The sequence below is a fragment of the Panthera leo genome, chromosome E2, assembly GCF_018350215.1.
Source record: "Panthera leo isolate Ple1 chromosome E2, P.leo_Ple1_pat1.1, whole genome shotgun sequence".
Lineage (NCBI taxonomy): Eukaryota > Metazoa > Chordata > Mammalia > Carnivora > Felidae > Panthera > Panthera leo.
Window position 1 is genome coordinate 31,770,592 of NC_056693.1, and position 21,870 is coordinate 31,792,461.

A 21,870-nucleotide genomic window follows, 5' to 3' on the forward strand; every position below is an offset into this window, starting at 1 on the left:
CTCTTGGTGTTTCCTGGGATCGCCGTCCTCCTAACACCTTTGTTTGAACCCTTGTCTGTAGAGCCGCTTCCGGAGGAACCCAAACCAACACAGGTGATCACACCTCTGTGCCGTGATTTGACTCGTGTCTCATGAAACTGTGGGCTCCGTGCCAGGCGAACATTGTGTTCCTGGGGGACTAGACGAAGGCCCGAGCAAATATGCAGGAAGGAAAGGATTTTGAGATGAAAAATCCCTTTCCATCTAAAATAAGTTTACATTTGGACAGTTTGCTCTTTCCCTAAGTCAATGTGTTACGTTGAAAGCAGTTTTTATCCTTCTTCTTCTTCTTCTTCTTTTTTTTTTTTTTTTAAGTGAAGAGTTACTTTTTCCGGATACCTTGCAGGAGGTTCAAGACCTGGCCCCCTCCCCCCATCTGCCTGGAGTTGGGGATGAACCAGCCCCTCTGTCGGGCTCAGGTTGAGATCTTTGGACTTTGTTCCAGATCCCAGCCAGCTGCTTAGCAAGGCTCTGTGTCCTTTTCCTGGATTTGGTTTCCCAGTCTCCCTCAAAATGAGGTGTTCCGCGTACCTGAGCTTTCACCAGTGGCATTTGAGCAGGTGCCTACCGCTTTCAGCCCGGCCCACAAGCGCCACCTGTATGCAGTCCTCCATGTTTTCCCTTCTGCAGCCTGATATCAACGAGCACGGTCACCGTGGGAGCCACACGTTGGATCTAGCAGAGCGCACCATTCAAAAGCCCAGGTCCCTGAATCACCACGGGGGGGACGGCCACACGCTGACCAGAAGCGCGCATTTCAGACTTTACCGGTGAAAAATAATTCTCTATTGTGTTTGCACCATCGTACATTTTGGGGGCCGTTTTTGTTTTCTCAGCAGGTCGTATTTCCCTAACTCATACGGAGGGCTTAGGCACTGACGAGAGTTCGATTCCTCTGCCATCTGTAAAGTTAGGGTGACACATGTCCAACAAAGGTTCGATTTTCTGCAGGAGAGCCACTTTCATTTAAAAAAAATGCTAATAGCAGAGCCTGAATTTTTACGGGTTGGGAGGTGGAGGGTGCCTTGCTTTACTGGTGCCCTGAGTACATGTGTATTCTGCTGCTTCGGTGACGCCATAGACCCTCTTTCTTTTTTTTTTTTTTTTTTTATTTGTTTTTGGGACAGAGAGAGACAGAGCATGAACGGGGGAAGGGCAGAGAGAGAGAGGGAGACACAGAATCGGAAACAGGCTCCAGGCTCCGAGCCATCAGCCCAGAGCCTGACGCGGGGCTCGAACTCACGGACCGCGAGATCGTGACCTGGCTGAAGTCGGACGCTTAACCGACTGCGCCACCCAGGCGCCCCAACCATAGACCCTTTTTCTAAAAAGGATTTGTCTCAGAGGCTGGAACATGGACACCTGCTCCATCCGGGAACCTTGAGAAGAGCCAGTGGAAGTTCAAGAGCATTACTGCTTTCTCCAGAGCTGCAGACAGGCACTTCTGCCCTTCTGTAGGCTATTGTAGCGATGGATATGGGACCTCGGGTTAAGCGCAGAGACTACATCAATCTCTAGGACCTGCCTGTTAGCTTTAAACCTTTGGAAATGTTCTTCCAAGCTTCCTTAAAACCCAAAGGGAAATACAAGCAAGCAACCAGCAAAGGGTCCTTGGTTACCCTCTCTTTCCTTGAGAGGATCTTGGAGTGTTGGAATCATGGTTTCTGAAACCAAGCAGATCAGGGTTTGACTCCTGGGTTTGTCTTCTCCTTGTTGTTATTCCCATTTTACAGATGATAGTTCAAGACTGACTCCTGAACCTGCATCTCCCTTCCCTCCTTCCTTCCTTCCATCCTCTTTCTTTCCCTTTCTTTCTTTCCTTTCTTTTCTCCCTTCCTCTTTCTTTCTCTTTCTTTCTTCCTTTCTTCCTTTCTTTCTCTTTCTTTTCTTTCTTTTTCTTTCTTTCTTTTTTCTTTCTTTCTTTCTTTCTTTTTCTTCTGACTCTGGGCTCAATTCCATGACCCTGAGATCATGACCTTGAGCAAAAATCAAGAGTCGGATGCTCAACCAACTGAGTTACCCAGGTGCCCTACCTTTTTATAAAATGTTATTTTATTTTAATTCCAGTTGGTTACCATACAGTGTTGTACTGGTTTCAGGCGGACAATGTAGTGATTCAGCAATTCCACACCTCACCCAGTGCTCATCATGTCCAGTGCACTCCTTAATCCCCATTGCCTATTTCAGTCATCCCCTGCCCACGTCCCTCTGGTAACCACCGGTTTGTTCTCTAGAGTTAAGAGTCTGCTTCTTGGTTTGCCGCTCTCTTTTTCCCTTCCTCGTTTGTTCTGTTTCTTAAGTTCCATATATGAGTGAAGTTATATGGCATTTGTCTTTCTCTGACTTATTTCACTTAGTATTATACTCTCTAGCTCCATCCATGCTGTTGCAAATGGCAAGACACCATTCTATAATGGCTGAATAATATTCCATTATATATAAATATAGATATGGATATATAGATATAGATATATCACAATGTTTTTATCCATTCACCTATCGATGGACATGGGCTGCTTCCATAATTTGGCTATTATAAACAATACTGCTGTAAGCATAGGGGTGCCTGTATCCCTTTGAATGAACATTTTTGTATTCTTTGGGTAAATACCCAATAGCACGATTACTAGATTGTAGGGCAGTTCGATTTTTCACTTTGTGAGGAACCGCCATACTGTTTTCCCCAATGGCTGCACCAGTTTGCATTCCCACCAGCAGTGCAAGACGGCTCCTTCTCCTCCACATCGTTGCCAACTTGTGGTTTCTTGTGTTTTTTATTTTAGCCATTCTGACAGGTGTGAGGTCGTGTCTCATGGCCGTCTTCATCTGTAAAATGGGACTGTTGGTGGCCCTTACCTCGTGGGATTGTTGTAAGGACTGAGTAGGGTAAAAGATTCTAGCAGCCTAAACGTTTATGCACCGAACAGCAACTCTCTCTCCCACTCATGACCCCCTAGTCCCATGGGGTGTCTCCAGAGGAAACCCTGGTCGCCCACGTCTTGTATAACCTGCCAAGGGTGTTCTCCACATGTACCAGCATGCAAATTGCATCTACTGGCTTCTGTGTGACCTGTCCACATATATATTTCGATTTACAAAAACGGAAATGCCATACGGTTCAACCTAAATGGTACGTCTAAACAGTGGTGGCCGATCACACACACAGCTGCACAGTTTGTTCATCTTCGTGTTTGAAACTTATCATTTTTGGTGGGAAACCACCTGGGTCGGTTCTTACCGACGCCATCCCATTCTTTTTAACAGTTGTATAGTATCCCAGCCTGAAAATACCCCTCATACCTTCATTTATTTAACTAGCTGTCCTTTGCTGGAGAGTGCCTGGATTTCCGTACCATTTGTGGAGACGACGGAAAAAGCCCTGCCCTTCTGCGCTCTCCACCCCCAGACCCCCAGGCCAGCCTCCCCTGCCTCCAGCACCTGTTATTTCCTCTCTGTTCCGTAACTCCCAGGAGTGCACATTTTTCTCACCGCGACGGTGCTAGACGAGTTTTGGGCTCCTGCTCTCAGTCTAAACATGCCTTAGATCTCTTCGTAACTCAGCTTGTAAGTCAAGGCCCCTTAATTTGGCCCACAGGACTCTTTAACGCCTTTTAAACCCCGTTAAACCCATGTAATGAGTTTCCCCTTGCTGTGCTCCTGGCCGTGAAAGCTGAGAGCCGGGACCCAGGCCTCCCACCTGTTCCAGAGATTAGGCTGTGCTGGAGAGGCTGAGGGGCCTCAAGGAGGGGCAGGGGCAGGGGTGGGGGCGGGGGGTGGGGGTTCAGTGGGAGCTCTGTGGTCAGCCACGCCGCAGGACTCTGGGCCGGAGTGGGCATGTGGGTGCTCTTGAGTCGTCCGCAGGCATTCTTCCAGGGGTGTCGCGGCCCCGGAGAGGCTTGAGTAGTTTTAGCTCCCATAGGTCCCACAAGGGGCGGGGGGCATTTCGCATTGGGCCAGGGAAGTGGGCTGAAGCTGGCGGCCGCTGGGCTCGCTGAGAAGCGAGTCAGTGCTCCCGGTGGGACAGCGGGGGCTTCCTCTCTTTGGGCAGCCAGGGGGCACAGGGCCGGCCGGCCATTGAGACGTCCAAAAATGCTGTCTCCAGCAGGTTAGCGCCGGCTTCACAATCTCGTTTCCACGGCTGTCCGTTGTGCAAGGGTTTATATGCTTCCTTCTGGAGAGGTCTGCCCCCGCCCCACTCTCCACGACCGCCAAGAAGGCTGACTCCGCACTTCCTGCCGCCAGGTGTGAGCATGTGACCAGAACTAGCCAATCAGAGTGTTCAAAGCCACTGCCTATAATGATTGGTGGTAGCCCCGGTTCAGTTCCAGTGATTGGTTAAGGGGTGGACATGTGATCCAGGCCTGGCAAATCAGAATTTTCGTTCTTTGGGCATGGTAACTCTTTAGGGATGGACACATGATCCAATGGTTATCCTCTGAGATTCAATCCTGGAACCTTCCGTGGGAATGACCCGGAAAGAGGGACTCTCTTTTCATGAAGGTTACTGGAGAAGAGAGTGACAGCTTGGAGTCTGGGGGTCGCCTGTCACCGTGAGGGAAAAGCCTGCTTGAGATGGCTGAAATAGAGGAAAACAGGGCCGAGAGGGAGATAGGGCAAGGTTAAGAGCTGTTGACATCAGTTAGCTTCTGGATCTAGCCGTACCTGAAGATGCCATAGTTACACGCACAAATAAATTCTCTTTTTTACTTAAGCCATCTTGAGTTGAGTTGGAGGTTCTTGCAACCCAGAGTCCCAACGCAAACACTTCACCTGCTACCCATACGGTATGACCCTCAGCATTGCCTCAGCCTACCTTTCCTTGTTCTTTTCTAGCCAACGTTTCCTCATGCAGCCCTAGAATTTGCCCCGACATATCTACTTTCACTTCATTGCCCGGTCCTTTCTCTCTGTGTAGCAAGCCATGTCTCATTCCCTTTCAACATGTCATTGTTAGCTAACGTTTGACTCTATACATAGAGCTCCCGGTTCTGGGAGGGTGGTATGCTCTTGTTAACACATAGCTTTCCACATCCAAGGAGCTTGTAATCCAGTTGTGGGTTGCTTAGCTCAACGCAGATGCTTGGGAAAGAATGAATGAGTGAACTGAATGAATTAAAGTGTGACAGACTGAATGGAAGAGGAGGCAGGGTTCAGACCAATGGTGTTCATATCCACTCAAGGCAGCATTAGGCGGTTGCCAAATGGGAGATGTGGACAATCCAGGGTTCCTAGAAGGATCGGGAATATGTATAGCAGGCACAAGAAAAATTTGGGAGGAAGGTCTGGTTTGAAAGCCAGGCTAGAGGCTTTACATGCTTTCTTATGGGCCATGGAGAGCCACAGAAGGTTTTAGAACAGGCATACGGCAGGCAAAGCTGTGCTTCCGAGATGCTGAACAGCGATGCGAGGACTGGGTGGGACAGGAAAGGGCCAGTGGCTGTTGAATTTAACGAAGAGGATTTTTATTTATTTATTTTTATTATTTTTTAATGTTTATTTTAATTTTGAGGCAGAGAAAGAGGGAGACACAGAATCCGAAGCAGGCTCCAGGCTCTGAGCTGTCAGCACAGGGCCCAATGTGGGGCTCGAAATCACCAACTTCAAGATCGTGCCCTGAACCGAAGTCAGACGCCTAACTGGCTGAGCCATAAGGTGGTCCCACGAAGTGGCTATTTTAAAGACAACATCTCAAAAAAAATAAAAATAAAATTTAAAAAAATAAAGACAACATCTCGTGGGGTGATGTGAGCCTGGCCTATGGGATGGGTAGGTAGGGGATAGATCAAAGATGGCTTAAAAAATCTTTTTCAGCAGGGCTGAAATGGGGTATGCCCATGTCCGTTTCTAAAATGGCCCCCAGACAATTCCAGTGGAATTTGCACGGTCGGGTGGTAGGGTTTGAGTCCACGGGCTCTAGGAGGAGGATGGCAGTGGAAGAGCTATTCGTTTGGCAAGTAAAAGGCAAACCCTCCCTCCTTTTAGAAACCAACATGTAAGGAACTGGTAGGCTGTCCGTGTGTAGGTCCCCTGCACACCAAGGTTAGAGACCTGTAGCTGGAAGTCAACACTACCAACAAATAGACTGGGGAGCTGTTCCCATAGAGCTTGTGAACGAATCTGAATTCGCTGCCAACAGACTGAAATAGGAACATATCACACAAAATGGTGGCTATCTGGATTCTCATAAAAGGTTAGACGATCCATCATGGCGGACTTGCCACCTCTCCCCCCGCCCCCACCTTGGAGCTTCTGTGAGCAGATGGCCCGTGCTCTTGGATGGCCAGTTTCCATGACTCCCTAATGCCTCACACCCAACCCCCCTCGACCTGTTTATATTCCTGCCTGATGTTGGCAGGCATTTGTATTAGTTTCCCTCAGGGTCCCCACATGTAGGGATAAGCATGTGAAGGGGGAAGGCAGCAAAGGAGACCAAAGAACGTGGCCCTAAGAGGTAGGACGAGACAGAAGAAGGAACGTCAAGATGTTGAGGGAGCCATTCTGACTGCGGATTGGTCGCCTACCTTCACGGGTCTTGATTTCTTTAAAAAAAAAAAAAACTGGGGGGCTGGGGGCGGCGCCTGGGTGGCTCAGTCGTTAAGCGTCCAACTTTGGCTCAGGTCATGGTCTCTCGGTTGGTGAGTTCAAGCTCTGCATGGGGCTCCGTGCTGACAGCTCAGAGCCTGGAGCCTGCTTCGGATTCTGCGTCTCCCCCTCTCTCAGCCCCTCCCATGCTCACGCTCTGTCTCTCCAAATAAATAAACATTAAAAAAATATATTTATTTATTTTTATTTTTTTTTACGTTTATTTTATTATTGAGAGACAGAGTGAGACAGAGCGTGAGCATGGGAGGGGCTGAGAGAGGGGGAGACGCAGAATCCGAAGCAGGCTCCAGGCTCTGAGCTGTCAGCACGGAGCCCCATGCAGAGCTTGAACTCACCAACCGAGAGACCATGACCTGAGCCAAAGTTGGACGCTTAACGACTGAGCCACCCAGGCGCCCCTTGTTTTCTTATTTCTACAGAGGAACTAATGATATCTGTTAGCAGGTGCTTCAGAATCTTAATGCACATGAGACTATTTGTGGCCAAGAACGGGGCACAGAGCAGTAAGGTGCCCCGGAGAGGCAGGGAGAAGTACCCTACAGAGGGAGAGCCTGCAATCTCACTTCCCAGTGTACCAGCTCGAACCCAGTGCTTGATCTCCCTGAGACTAAGGGTTCCCTGGCATAAGCTGTGATAGCGATGCCCACACACCCTGGGGCTGCGGGAAAGATAAAATGAGACAGCGGACTTCATCTTAACGGGAATTAGGTTCCGAACGCCAGCAAAAAGTGCATCCACTGAAAATGACCCTTGCAAAGCCTTTTAAGTAACCATAGGCCGTGAGCCCGGAGTACAGATGAAAATGTATACAGTGATGTATACTATAGAAAGCGTATGCACGTCCAATCCTCTGCATGCTGTCTCCAGGGGATGGTTTTACGAGGCTGCTAGCAAGGCTGCAAACAAAATCTTTGAAAGCAATTGTTTCGGTTGCGTACTGCTATTTAATAGTTTACAAATTCGGGGAGCGTCGATTTAATTGGCGATGATGTTTCCTTTTGGAGAATGTCATCGTAAATGCAGAGTGAAAGAGAGTGCTTACCGTAGGCCAGGCACTTTCTAAAATGCTTTACCTGTGTTTCTTTAGTTCATCTCCACAGTGATCCTGTGAAGTAGAGACTTTAATCATCCCCATGGTGTATTTCAATAAGGCCATGCACCTAGGAGAGAGGAGGGATGATTTACGCGTGTGAAGAATCTAGAGCGAGTTGGGTGGAAAGTGTGCATGTGAAGTTAGGTAAAGGGATTGCTCCCTCTGTAAGATCCCGGGTATGTCGTGTGTCACCAGGGGATAGACAAAGACCTGGTTGATATACCAAAGCCTCTGCGCTTAAGAGGGGTTCTTTTTTTGGCCACGAATTCAGGGACTACCTACAAAAGCTAGTTCTAGGGGCCCAAAGAGAAATCCCAGGGGGCTACAAGTCTTCTCGGAAGTGCAGATCTCTGGACAGATGGGTCTCTGAGAGGACAGTGACCCTGAGGGACGCCTTCATTGGCTGCTTCCCAGTCTCGAGCCGTGGACGTCACAACCTCATGGTGGCCCTGGGGAGAAGTGCCTAGTGCTTAAGGGGACATGCATGAAACCTTCCTGGTCGAGGCTGGAGCCTCACCAAAATAAGGAGAGTGGGAGAGCTGTATGGTCTATCTTTGTGAGCACACAGAAGCCTCCGGGGAGCAAGGTTACAGAGACCCCTGACTGGTGGCTCATCGTCAGAGAATATGGGGATTTTAATAAGCAACGGATGACCCTCTGCTCCCTCCTGCCACCCCCCAATGTCTACACTGAAAACTTGTTTTGGTGTATCGGAGGTTGCTAAATCCCAAATGGACCCACCTTTCCTGAAGTCAAAGGTCACGTTGTCGTTCATCTAAATGATTGGAGATGGATTACCCTTCTCATCCCCAACCACCTCCTAGGATATCCCCCGATTCTATTCCACCCTGGACTCTCTTATCTAAAAGTTCAAGGAGGCCCCTGTTGCTAGTTTGGACCACGAAGAGGCAATCTGGTCGGGACCTGCGACCATTTTAAACCGTGGACTCAAAATGCTCCGACCCTCCTCTCATCACGAGATGAGCCCTTTGCATCTAGCCACCCGTGGGACTGCTTTGTCCAACAGGGTGTGCACCATGTGACCTCCGGAGGCTGAGTCAGAAAAGACCTTGCAGCCTCCTGCTGGTGGTTGGGACTTCTACGCTGGGGAAAGGCAGACACGCGTAATGTTTGGCTGTCCTGAGACCGCCATGTTGGATAGGCCGCGGGTAGATGCCGGATTGCTGGGATCAGCAGCCCCGCGGAGCCGCTAGCCACGTGGGAGAGCCCTTCTGGACGTCCAGTCCACTCAAGCCCCTAGATCTGTGCAACCTTAGCAGACAGTTGATTGCAATTTCCTGAAAGACGCCGAGGGAGATGAGTCAGCTGAGCCCTTCCCCAATCCCTCACCCACAAAATTATAAGCAGAATAAAATGGCTGCTTTGATTAAGCTCCTGGGTTTGGGGGCAATGTGTTGTATGACAATAATAACTGGAACAGAACTGTATGCTTCATAAGAACTTTCTGGAAGGCTTTAAATGAGTATAGATGGGGGAGAAGGGCTCCAGGAACAGGAGAGAACTCCATATCCAGGTGGAAAGCCTCCTCGATTTGTACTCGGGGGACCTCCCCAGAGGGAGCCTGGGGCTTTGCCCACCTCCTGCTCACTGACAGGACAGATTAAGGCACTCCCAGCACAGAAAGCGTGACAGAGGGGGTCCGAGGGAAGACTGGCTGGCCTCCAGCCAGGCCTCATGAAGCAAGACTTCCCTGGGGACACCATGCTGAGCAGTGGTTACATGACTGACTTTGGCCTCGGTCAGACCAAGTTCGCATTCCAGCTCTCCCGCGTAGACCCGTGAGCCCTTCATTGAGTACTTTTCTCTCTCCATGCTTTACTTTCCCCATCTATAAAATGGGACTCACAGATGTACCGACCAACTATACATGGCTGGTTGAATGATAAATTAGATTATGGGTATAAAAAACTTGGAACATATAAGTAGTATTGGGCGTATGAGTAGTTTGTTATCGTTGAACTTAATGTGTTAAATCTAGGGATCTGGTTGTCAGCCTTTGGGGATTAGAAGCTCAATTTTATGGACACAGTGAGGGTGAAACAGACTCACATCAACCAGCATGGAGTCTGATGTATAAACCTGATGTCAGCGACATTCAGAAATGCCGCTGAGAGTGCGGTGTGGCCGCGTGGGCGAAACAGTGCGTGCCTCCCCGGGTAAGGACTCAAGAAGATGATACTCGAACGGGAACGTTGCTTTGGAAAGTATATAGCGTGAAGAAAGGGTTTGGAATCGTGTCCTGGCTCCCCTGTGGCCTTTTACCTCTCTCTAGGGAGGGCCTTCTGCAGGGAAACACGGTGTTCAAGCCTGCCAGACCATTCTGTTCCTTCTTCTGGACACACCCCCCTGCCCCCAGCTTGTGACGACCTAGGTTACCTTTCTCAGTCACCTACGCCAATCGTGTTGGGAGCTCATTCTCTGGGGATCTCTTGCACGTCTCCACGTCTTGCAAGGGAGTTAGTTGCTAACAGACCTTTGCTCTCTTTGCAAGGATGTTTGTACAGCAAGCAGCTTGGGAAGATGGATCTCGAGGGGACACGGGTAGCTTTTTGGGTCATGGAAACGTTCTGTATCTTGATTGTGCTCGTTATATAACTGTATATGCTTGTCCAAACCCACACAACCCAAACCGGTGAATTTTACCACCAGTAAATTTTGCCTCGATAAACTTGACTTTGTAAGGAAACGCAACAGCCAGCATCATTAAATTCTGGCCAGATATCCTTGCTGGCCCAAGACTTGAACCCAAGATCTGTTCTTTCTTTGCCAAAATGAGAGACAGAGATGACCGCAGGCTGGAGCCGTGTGAAAGATCTCTGAGCACAGGGGGGCCTGGGGGGCCAGCTGGTTTAGCGTCCAAACTTCGGCTCAGATCATGATCTCACAGTCCGTGGGTTCGAGCCCCGCGTTGGGCTCTGTGCTGACAGTTCGGAGCCTGGAGCATGCTTCGAGTTCTGTGTCTCCCTCTCTCTCTGCCCCTCCCCCCCAAATAATTAAACATTTAAAAAATTTTCTTTTAAAAAGATCTCTGAGCCAAGACTTCCACCTGTCCTTCTCAGAAGGGCTAAGAGAGGTGCAAAGGAACCCCTCTCTCCCTGCGTGATTCAGTGTTAGGGAAAGCCGTGTCCCCAGATCACCCCGAACCAACTCTGTACCACCTGGGATACTCATGCCATGTTCTGGACACTGTGCCTCGAAGCTGACTTGCCCCTTCTTAGCTCTCCATTCATTACATTTCAATCACTTCCTACGTCCGTCTGCTTGACATTACTCCCAGGCAACCCTGATGAGGGGGTTAGGTGTTCCCACGTTCTCCTGCCCCAGTGCACCCTGGCAGACCCCGGTGGCTCCAGAAAGATCCTTGCTTGCCCACGGTCTGTACATGGTATTGCGTCAACCTCTGGGGGACCCAGAGTGCACCTCACCGGTGCCAAATTCCTGGGGCCATTTTGTCATCACTTGAATGAACCTTTAACGCAATGAAACAACCCGTGGTTGACCCTCCGTCTGGCCTTCCATGTCAGCCCATCCCTCGCCTTCCACAAGTGCCTGGGCCACCCCCTTCCCACCGCAAATCTGTCGGCGACAGGGCACCGGGCCCACCAGTCCGTCTCCGAGACCACAGTGAGGGACAATGGTGGCTGCCTTTCACGAGAGGGCGTGATAAATGTTACTGTGCTATCCTTGACTGCTTCTTTATTTCACGAAGAGCTAAAAACAAGTATTTCTAAGGCCTTCCTTTGGGAAGAGTTTCTCAAGTGCTCACCCACCCCTTCTCTCTTAATGAAATAGCCTGAGCTCACCCTGCTCTCGCCTCGTGTTGGAAAACCAAACCCCGGAACCTGGGTCATGGAGAAGGAACTAAGAGTCTGGCGCTCCCATCTCTGGACACAGATGCCTGGGGCCACGGACGCTCCTGCTTTTCTGACCACATCTAATGCCAGCAGAACACCCTAACAGATAGTAGACCTTCGAGAAATGTTGTGTGTGTGTGTTTTTTTTTTTCTCTAAATCGATGAACTTCTCTTCCCAATTACAGCTGTCCAAATGGGTAGAAGCTTAGAAAAATGGGTTTCAGCCTGGGGTGATTTTGCCCCCTCCCCCACCCGGGGACACCGGGCTATGCCTGGGGACACTTTTGGTACCATAAATAGGGGAGTGTTATTGGCGTATGGTGGGTAGAGGCCAGAAATGCTGCTGTAAACATACTACCATGCACAGGATGGTCCCCCTGTCCCCACAGCCCCAAAATAATGCTCCAGCCCCAAATGGCAATAGCACCAAGGAGCAGAACCCTTGGCTCCCAAGAGGCCGCACCAAGCTCGTCTTGCCCTGGATGTCTTCGTGTTGGTGTTAGCTGGGCTCGAGGAAGCCTGGAGAAGTTTTTTGGGTTGTTTTTTTTTTTTGAAGGCCTGGAATGATTGACACGTTACTGCCTGGGTTTTATGTGAACGGCCGCTAATGAACACAGTCTGCCTCGATGACTCTGCGGAGGGCACCATTCAAACGAACCAATTAGGAAGGATTTTTTAATGTAAACTTTTAACCAGGTAGCCTGGGGGCTTGCTGAGAATAAAAGCACAATCTAGAAAACACGAGGTGTCCTGAGGTTCCGAGAGACCCTGGCAGGATCCACGCAGGCGCCCAAGCCCCAGGGCTGAGAACGCAGGCTTCTGAAGTCAGTGGGCATCGCGGGCCGTCATGGTACCCCATGCAAAGAGCAGCAGAGGGCTGCTTCTTCAGGAGTGCTGGCCACCAGGGGCAGGCGGGGGTGGGGGTCCCTGGCACCCTCCCCAGGTGGCCCTGCTGGCTGCCTGCTGCCCAAACCCACTGCCTTTGGCCAGATCGCGGAGGGTTTATGTAACGTCGTGATTCATTCGCCCCTTCCCTTGGCCGTGCGCCTTGTACGTGATCCTTCAGAAGCTGGAGCTCGGTGCCAGGAGGGTGACACAAAGGCCCAAGCAAGGACTTCCTTTGATTTTTCTTGTTCCTCTTCTCTCCCCAGCCCCAACTCTCTCTGAAACAAGGTGTGCTGAGTAGGGAGGTGCTTCCTCTTGGGGTTTGCTAAAGGCCCCCTCACCGCTGGGCTCTGTGGCATTCATTCTTCCATTGCACACTTCTGGGTCTTTCCTGTGCGGCCACCCACTGCTGTCTTCCTCACTTTCCCCCTGCCGCTTGGTGCTCTGCAGTGCTCCCCCAGGCCCTTTGCTCGGCGAACCGAGGTCAACACAAAGTGGATGGGGCTCTGGTGATGGCCTAACGGGACCACAGACCCAGCACTCAGCTCATGGCCTCAGATATTTTTTTCCCCCTCGATCGGGGGCCTTTAAACGTCTTTTTGTGTTATTTGTTTCCTTTTAGCAGAAGAACCATCCATTTGCTCAGCAAATATTTACTGAACATCTGTGATGTCAAGGACTGTTCTAGCCACAAGATAGAGGTGTGGACAAAAAGGGCCAGATTCCTCTCTTCTGGACCTGGCATTTTAACGTGGGAAAACCCATTATAAGCAAATAACACAGGACATAATATGTCGGGTGGCGATAATTGCATTAAAAAGAAGCAGGACAAGGATTATGGAGTTGACAGTGGTGAGGGTATTATTCAGATAGGGTGCACGGCATGGCCTTCCTGGCAAGGTGAGCAGAGGTCTTTTTTTGAATGAAATCTCCCTGGGAACCCCAGTATTTAAAGTCGTTAAAAGCTGAGCCGCTCGGGGCGCCTGGGTGGCTCAGTTGGTTAAGCGGCCAACTTCGGTTCAGGTCATGATCTCACGGTCCGTGAGTTTGAGCCCCGCGTCGGGCTCTGTGCTGACAGCTCAGAGCCTGGAGCCTGTTCCAGATTCTGTGTCTCCCTCTCTCTGACCCTCCCCCGTTCATGCTCGGTCTCTCTCTGTCTCAGAAATAAATAAACGTTAAAAAAAAAAAAAAAAAAAAAAAAAAAAGCTGAGCCGCTCTAGTTGGGGAGGAGGCAAAATCGAGGGGACCGGCACAGAGAGGGTGGTCCAGGAAGGGCTTGCTGAACAGGTGGCATTTCGGCTGAGAACAGAAAGGAGAGGGGGACTCAGGATATGAAAAGGAACTCTGTTTTAAAATTGGAAATGAAATAACCAAACACGTTAAAAAAAAAAAAAAAAGAATTCAAGTGTAAAAAGAACATGATGCAACTATCTGAATGCCTTCGATACTGGCCCAAAGGCCATCCTTGTAACCAGTTTCTTGCGTGTGTCCCCTTCCTGCAGAAGATTTTGCATTTATGTAAGCCTGAGTGTAAGGATCTGTCTCTATCACCCTTTTGAAAAACGCCAGTAACCGAATTTGTACCCAACGTTCAGCATCTCCATTTTGACAGATGTGTGACTCTATCCATTGGAAAAATACACATGAAAATATACACGCTTATTATATATGTTATACAGACTGTGTATATTGGGTATATTAATTGTAATTTATACGACGTACCTACCGCATTGTGGTAGGGACCCCTCCCTAAGGAAAGAAAAAAACACCCTCAAGGCAACCTTGCTCTTTGCATATTTGACAACATTCCTCGCCACCTTGTAACATGAGATCGCTTAATCAGACTACAGGTTTGTGTGTTATCCTACGTGGGAGACAAAGAATTAAAAAAATATATATATAAAAAAAACTACACCACGTGGCGTTTGGGGCTCAGTTCTTTGGGTACGAACCCCACTGAGCGGGGCCGGCGAAAATAAAGTTGCTTCCTGGAAAGAAAGCCTCCGTATCATGACTCCGCGTGCGAGAATCCTGCTACGTTACAAACTTCTCAAAGTAGAATTCCGAGATCAAAGGGCACGGGTATTGTTCATCTTGAGACATATTGACAATCTGCCCTAAGAGGGATGATACCAATTTATATTCCCTTCCAATTTACAAAGGCACCCTTTTCCTCGAATCTCTGTCAACAGTGTGTTTCCAAATGTGTTGATCACTCTTTGCCAAACTGGTGAAAAACATCTCGGTTTGCTTTAATTTACATTTTATTAAATCTCAATGACCTTGGACGTCTTCGACATGTCTAAAAAGCCCGTCGTGTTTCTCGTTTGGTAAACTGCCTAGTCATGGAAATGTCAAGGCGAGGCACCTATTAGATGTCTAGGTGGAGATGTCAAGGAGGCATCCAGAAAGTCAGAGCTTAGGGAGCCTTCTGGGCTGGGGCTCCAATTTCGAGAGTCAGCGGTACATAGATGGTGTTTAAATACCTGGAAATGAATGGGCTCCCCTGAAGAGGAAGGAAGAAAGCAGAGAGGAGGCAGAGGACTGAACCCAGGACCGCCCCTACTTTTAGAGGTTAGATGCCGAAGGAGGGCCAAGGAAAGACCGAAGGACAGCAGCCAGCGAGAGGAGAGGGCTGAGAAGCAGAAACTACCGAGAGAAGGGCGTGCTTCCGGGGGACCCGAGGGGTGTGCTGAGAAGTCAAATGGGAGACGAAGAGACGTCTGCACGTGACAACATGGAATCGTTGGTAGACTTGAGGTCAGTTGCGGTCAAGGGTGGTGGAGTCAAGTTGGACCTGGCTGAGGAAGCAGAGGCAGGGCTTGGAGGAGACATCTGCGGGAGATGTTGCCAAGATGGGAATACCGGGATGCAGTTGGTTGGTTGGAGCGGAAGGATTGAGGTAGATGATTTGGTTTGGTGTTTTGGGCTACGAGCTACTGAGTCCCTGTGATTCCAGGTGAGAAGGAACTCGGACAGGGGGTGGTTGATGTGCGCCAGTGCGTGTAGCTGGAAAGGCAGCCTCTCGGGGAGGGAGAGGATTCGGGACCCAAGGAGAAGGTGGCCCCTGGTGGGAAGAAGGGCATGTCTTCCAATATATCTGGCAGCGTGGAGGAGAGTGGGGTTCAAGTGTGTGGGCTGGATGGTGGGAAATGAGAAGGCATGAATCTGATGGCTTCCATTTCCTCCATCAAGAATGAGGCTGGGCCATCAGCCTCGGAGCCAGGAGAAAGCATGACATGGGCATCTCTCTGAACGGGACAGGGGCCTCTTCAGGGAACCACAGTAGAGGTACCTGGCTCGTCTTATTTTATTTTATTTTATTTTATTTTATTTTATTTTATTTTATTAAAAAAATTTTTAATGCTTATTTATTTTTTAGAGAGAGAGACAGAGCTCAAGTAGGGGGAGGGGGAGAGAGAGAGGGAGACCCAGAATCCGAAGCAGACCCCCAGGCTGTCAGCACAGAGCCCGACGTGGGGCTCGAACTCACGCACCGCGAGATCATGAGCGGAGCCGAAGTCAGACACTTAACCGACGGAGCCACCCAGGCGCCCCCAGGCTCGTTTGAACACTCCTTGGAACCTTGGCTGCCATCAGGTTGCTCTGCAACTGAGAAGTAAATCCAGCCCAGCTGAAGGTTTTGTGCCGCACGGAGTGGTTAATTTTGAGGTGTCTGATCGCCACACTGTTCGTGGAGTTATTTATGTCTGAAATGATGAAAATTCCCTCCCCCCACGTCGGGCCCATAAAATCGTGGGGAAGTGGCCCAAATACCAGCCTGCGTTCCTGGGTCGTGTGGATTACCGCTGTCACGGGCGTGTTTGGCTCCCCCCATTCATCTTCAGCCCAGACGCCCCAGCTCACGCCTGTCAGGACGGGGCACTGACCCCTGCTGAGGCCGGGTTCCCGGGTCCGGGCACCATGGGGGCTCGAACACAGCTTGCGAGCAAGTGCTTTTAATAAGCGTCCCGCTCCCCAGTCTCTTCTCTTTCCTGACCTCCTCCTTATCGTCTAAAGACAGCAGGGCCTGGTTCCCACTGAGCGTGGGATATGGTTTCCCACTAAACACACACTTGCCACGGGATGGGGTATGTCCCGGGTCCGCAGGGGTCGTGTGCACGTGGTTTTGTGTTACTCTCTTCTACGTCAACTAGATTTAGGATCATATTTTCTGGAAAATCTAACTCAAGGAAAGGCGGGGGGGGGGGGGGGGGGGCGGAGGCCTGTCTCTGATGCTCCTACCGTGCGTGGCTCACTTCACCTTAGTCGTTTGCCCAAGTCCCTTAACCTTGCCGGATCCATCATCCCATCTGTAGAACGGGAGTGATTCTATCTGCCCTAAATATCTGCCATGGGTGTGTGTGTGTGTGTGTGTGTGTGTGTAATTCAAATGCCTCTTCATCCTCTGCAGTCTCCCCTCTCACAGAGTGTCTAGCATAAAGCTTGGCACGTTGCAGGTGGTCAATAAATGTTTGGGGAGAATTCAAGAATGAACAGAAGGGGTGAACGTGTCTGCAGGTGAGCCTACGTATGCAACAATCATTACGATGAATTAGTACTTAATATGTGCCAGGCGCTCTGCTAAGCAGGGAGGTGGTCATGTTCCCATTCTACAGATGAGAAAACAGCCACTTGGCAAGGCTGAATTCCTTAAGGGAAGTCTCCTACCCTATAGGTGCTGGAGCAGGGATTTGAACCTAAGACTTTCCGGTTCCAGAGGCCATGCTCTTGACTGTTATGGTGTCATACTGTGTAGGACAACAAAGGACCCGACCTGGAAAATGACATTCGGGTCCTGTGCTGAACACTTGCACCCCTCATGGGGCTAAAAGAGCATTATCTCGGGGCGCCTGGGTGGCTCAGTCGGTTAAGCATCCGACTTCAGCTCAGGTCACGATCTCTCGGTCCGTGAGTTCGAGTCCCGCGTCGGGCTCTGGGCTGATGGCTCAGAGCCTGGAGCCTGTTTCCAATTCTGTGTCTCCCTCTCTCTCTGCCCCTCCCCCGTTCATGCTCTGTCTCTCTCTGTCCCAAAAATAAATAAACGTTAAAAAAAATTTTTTTTTAAATAATAAATAAAAAAATAAAAAAAAAAAGAGCATTATCTCCATGAGTCAAAGGCTGGCTTATGAGAACATTAATAAGCGTGGGCAGAGAGAATAAACGAACAGCTTTCTGTTCAGAGGAAGAGGAAATGGAGGGAAGCGTGGACGTACCTGGGGCCATCGTACTGGTTTGGCCGTCCCATGTCCTGAGCTGTCCCAGTTCAACCGGCTGGGTTGGAGAATGAAGCGGGTCAGGCCACCAGAATTAATTCTCTGCCGCCTTCCCGGATCCGGCAGAATTCGGACTGAGTCAGGCTTGTTGACTTCCATATTATTATTTTCCCCCCTGTCTTGCTTGGGAATGGAATCGGCTGTGGTAAGAGCGGCCTTTGCATCTCCTGTCCTTCTGAGTCTTGGCTCATCGGGACCACCTGTGGCCCAAGGCGGCCCATCAGACTAGGCGCTGGGAGACGAATGGCTCACCGAGGCCCTTTGCCAAGCTTTAGGGCATTGGTCCCAACAGGGTAAGCGGTCTCTCCAGAGGATTGGCCTGCCTTCCTCAACCTTCCTGTGGCCTTTAGAGAAGGACTTTCTCCACGAAGGCGGGGCGTTTGCTCCAGAGAAAGCCCAGGGAGCTGAGATCCGAACTTGGGTGTGCGGTGATAAGGTGGGGTGGGATTGGTGAGGCGACGGGCCGGGCTTTCTCCACCTGGGAGTGACAGTCCCACGCAGCTGGCGGGCGTGCCCTCTTGTACACTCTGCTATCTGGCTGCTGTCTCGTTCTAATAAATTAAATCTGTTATATCATCACTGTTATATTCCTGAGACGAGCACTTCCCAGGCAGATTAGAATGGAACTTAAGGGGATTAAAAGCTTCTCTTAGTGAAAAACAATGTTTCAGACGGGAAAAATCCATTTACCAACGTGAATTGCGACGGCAGTGCATGTTTTCTTTAATGCGTTGCTACTGCTCAAAGAAAAGCGGGATTTCCCCCCACGCCTCCCGTCCTCTGTTTTGCATAAGTTATAATGTGGGTTCTGTTGAGCGTAGCCAGGCTCTCGGGGAGATTGATGGCTTCCATAAAGTTGCACAAAAACATTTCTCCTTTGTTCATGAGGGAAAAGAAAAGGGTCTAATGGATTTGGAATATTAAAAGAGTGTCGGTGTACTGTAAACCAGGAGAAGTCTAGGAGTAACTGCCAAACACCAGAGGAAATGGTTTAATTGGAAATGCAAACAGTCAATCCTTGGTTATCTGCGTGTGGCTTATCTGCAAGAAGTTACGGGGTGGGGGGGGGGGAGCGGGAAGAAAAAGAAAAAGAAAGAAAGGAAAAGCATCTCGGTGCCTCAGCTTCCCTGCCCGGCTGTCTATCACCGTGTTCTCAGGGAATTAAAAGTCATTTTAATAACCTGGACCCAATAAAATTTGGACGGTAATTCTGCAGCAGCTATTAAAAAAAATCACAGAAGGCAGTCCAAAGGATATGCAATTAATTTTTTTTTTTTCTACTACTCACAGGTTGGGATTCTCTATGCCATTAGAAAGTTGACAACTTAAAATCATGAGCTAGTAGTTCCCCCAAAGCCAGCGTGGAGCTCCTGCCTCAAGGAGCCATAAAACTTCAGGAAACTGCTGAGTCAGGACCCAGCCCTCAGTATGCAGGGAGTGGGGTGGAGAGATGGCCTCTCCAGGAGGCCGTTGGGATCCGGAACACCACGGTCTGGATCCACGAGAAGTCGGAGCCTGGACAGAGAGAAAGGATGTTGCTTCCTGTTGGGTTTGGCCATTAGTGAGCGTTGATCTGTTCTAGGTGGTTCTCAGGCATCCCGGCGCGGGGTGGGGGGGGCATGGGCAAACCCTGCTCACACTATCCCCGTGGAGTTGGTTGTCTGTGACCATGGCTTCTCCTTGGGCATGCTATGGAAAACCCTTCCGTGACATTTCATGTGGCTTCTCAGAGTGGTAGAGAGAGCTCTTGGACGGCCAAGGAAGAGAAATCAGAGAGACGTCTGGCAGGGAGACTGCTCTCATGGGATCTAAGGCCATGAAGCCAAGTTGGGGCCAGAGAGTGTCATAGACCAAAGCTCCCTCCTTCCTTCCTTCCCTCCCCTTCCCCATCCCTTTCTTTTTTGCTTCCTTCCCTTCCCCTCCCTCCCTCCCTCCCTCTCCTCCTTCCTTCTTTCCACCTCCTCTTTCCTTCTCTCTTGCTTCCTTTTACTCTTGCCTGAAGAAAGACTGACCCAGAGTCTCAGCTGCACACCCACCCACCCAGGTCTCCGTAAGAGGTGAGCCCCAGCTCTCCTCTCCTGGATCCACAGTGTGTTCTGTGCAAAGGTCCTCCCAGGCCCCCATTTCTCTTCTGTTTTGTCTGTGCTGTGCTCGTGCTGGGGCCACATCTGGTGGAAGGCTTTGCCTTTTAAAAGGAGAGGCTGGATTTCTGGAGTCACCTTCTCTGATTTTCGGCCCCAGTAAATAACAACAGTCGCTCACAGTTATTGGGTGCTAACTAGGTGCCGGGCCCGGCGTTAATTGCTTGACATGAAATGTCTTGTGAAAGCCTCTCAACAGCAATGAGAGCTCGGTGCTGTCACCATCCCATTTCAAAGCTGGGAAAATGAGGCTTGGGGAGGTTCAGTAACGTGGCCAAGGTCGCACAGCACGTACAAGGAGAAGCAAGATTCGAACCCAGGCACTCGGGCTATGCTTGTAACGACACCATGGCGTGGCCTTCATGATCTGACTGTTGTCCTTGTATTTGACTTGCCGAAAGGCTGTTTGCAGATTGAAAGCACCAGTCTCCAGCCCAAGAAGCCAGTTTTCTACAATCATGTGGATAGAGGTGAAAACAGCGGGTTGAAAATCGCACACTCTTAGCTGACGCCTGGGATTTGGGCATCTGTGGGATTTCTTACCTGTGATGCCTGGAACCCTCGCCCCTCCCCACGGACCTGCTCACCCCCACTGCCCTCCTCCCCTGGGCTACCGCGCCTTTTTAGGATCTGGCTAGAAAACCTGGTGCTAAAATATTGCTCAATTTTAATTATACTTCCAAGCCCCTTGCTGTCAGCTGCCCTTCTGAAATTGTTTTAATTGAAGTTCCATGAATCCTGGGGAGTTCAGACGGAGTTCATCTCCAAGCCCATCCTGATTTCATTAAAGATTTGATCTTTCTTTTTTTTTCACCAATAAAACATTTATTATCGTTATCTGTTTCGTAACCATTCTCTGCCTCCAAAGCGGGGGGGAGATCAACCTCATCTTCATGCCAATAAAGCTAAGGAATCATCTGTTGATTTTTCCGGCACACGATAGCAGTGACATTAAAAAAAATAATTAATTGACTAATTATTTTCCTTTTAAATGAAGGCAATCCTCATTCGGGAGGAGTTTTAAGCCTGCAGGTGACGGTATTTAGGAAGTCACTGTGCACAGGGCTGAGGAAAATCATCTTCCTTGAATATAGGTGCTGTTTCTTCTTTTCTTCTTTCTTTTCTTTTCTTTTCTTTTCTTTTCTTTTCTTTTCTTTTCTTTTCTCTTCTCTTCTCTTCTCTTCTCTTCTCTTCTCTTCTCTTTTCTTTTCCCTTTTCTTTCCTTTCCTTTCCTTTCCTTTCCTTTCCTTTCCTTTCCTTTCCTTTCTCTCCTCTCCTCTCCCCTCCTCTCCTCTCCTTTCCGTTTTCTTCTTCCTTTGCCTTTCCTTTGCTCTTTCTTCCCAGTTGAGGACAGCTCAGAGCTGTTTTAATAGCTGGACCAGAGATGGTCCCCAAAGGCCCTCCCCGCCTCCTACCAACAGGAGGTAAATTATGGGAAACAAAGTTATAGATGAACCAAATAATGTAAGAGTAAAACCGGACCGTGGAGTAGCTTGCTGACCCCTGAGTGTTAATAATTAACAGTTAATTACTATTAAATCATCGTTGCCCAGCCTTGGCCAGGATCACAATTTACGCCCGGGGAGTCCCTTCACAGTCTGTGTTTGTGATTATCTGCTCTGCAGCATTCTTAGCAAACCCAATACCTGCTTCCTGCTTGGTGATCGGAGCCACAATGTTTTTGTTAAGCTTTCAGCTGCGGCTCCTTCTAGAACTTTGTTTCATGTATGTAATATACTTAAAATGCACTAAATGACAGTTTATAATATCATTATCTACAGTTAAAGATATTATAACTTCAAAAATGAAAAGAAAGTGCAGCCATATGTGGAAATGGTCTATTTTGTGCCCTTTTAACCTCTCCCTTCTAGTTTCTGCCGGACCAGACAGGCAACGTTACAAAAATCATAGGTCTGCAAAATCATTTGCTATTTCAGCCTGCATTTGTCATGAAAGGA

The 21,870-nt window shown here is 49.4% G+C and overlaps 1 long non-coding RNA gene across 1 annotated transcript in view; it reads left to right on the forward strand.

Annotated features, from left to right (window-relative positions):
* LOC122208400 overlaps positions 1-21,870 on the forward strand; it is a 135,198-nt gene that overhangs the window by 78,147 nt on the left and 35,181 nt on the right. The gene's annotated exons all lie outside the window — the stretch shown is intronic.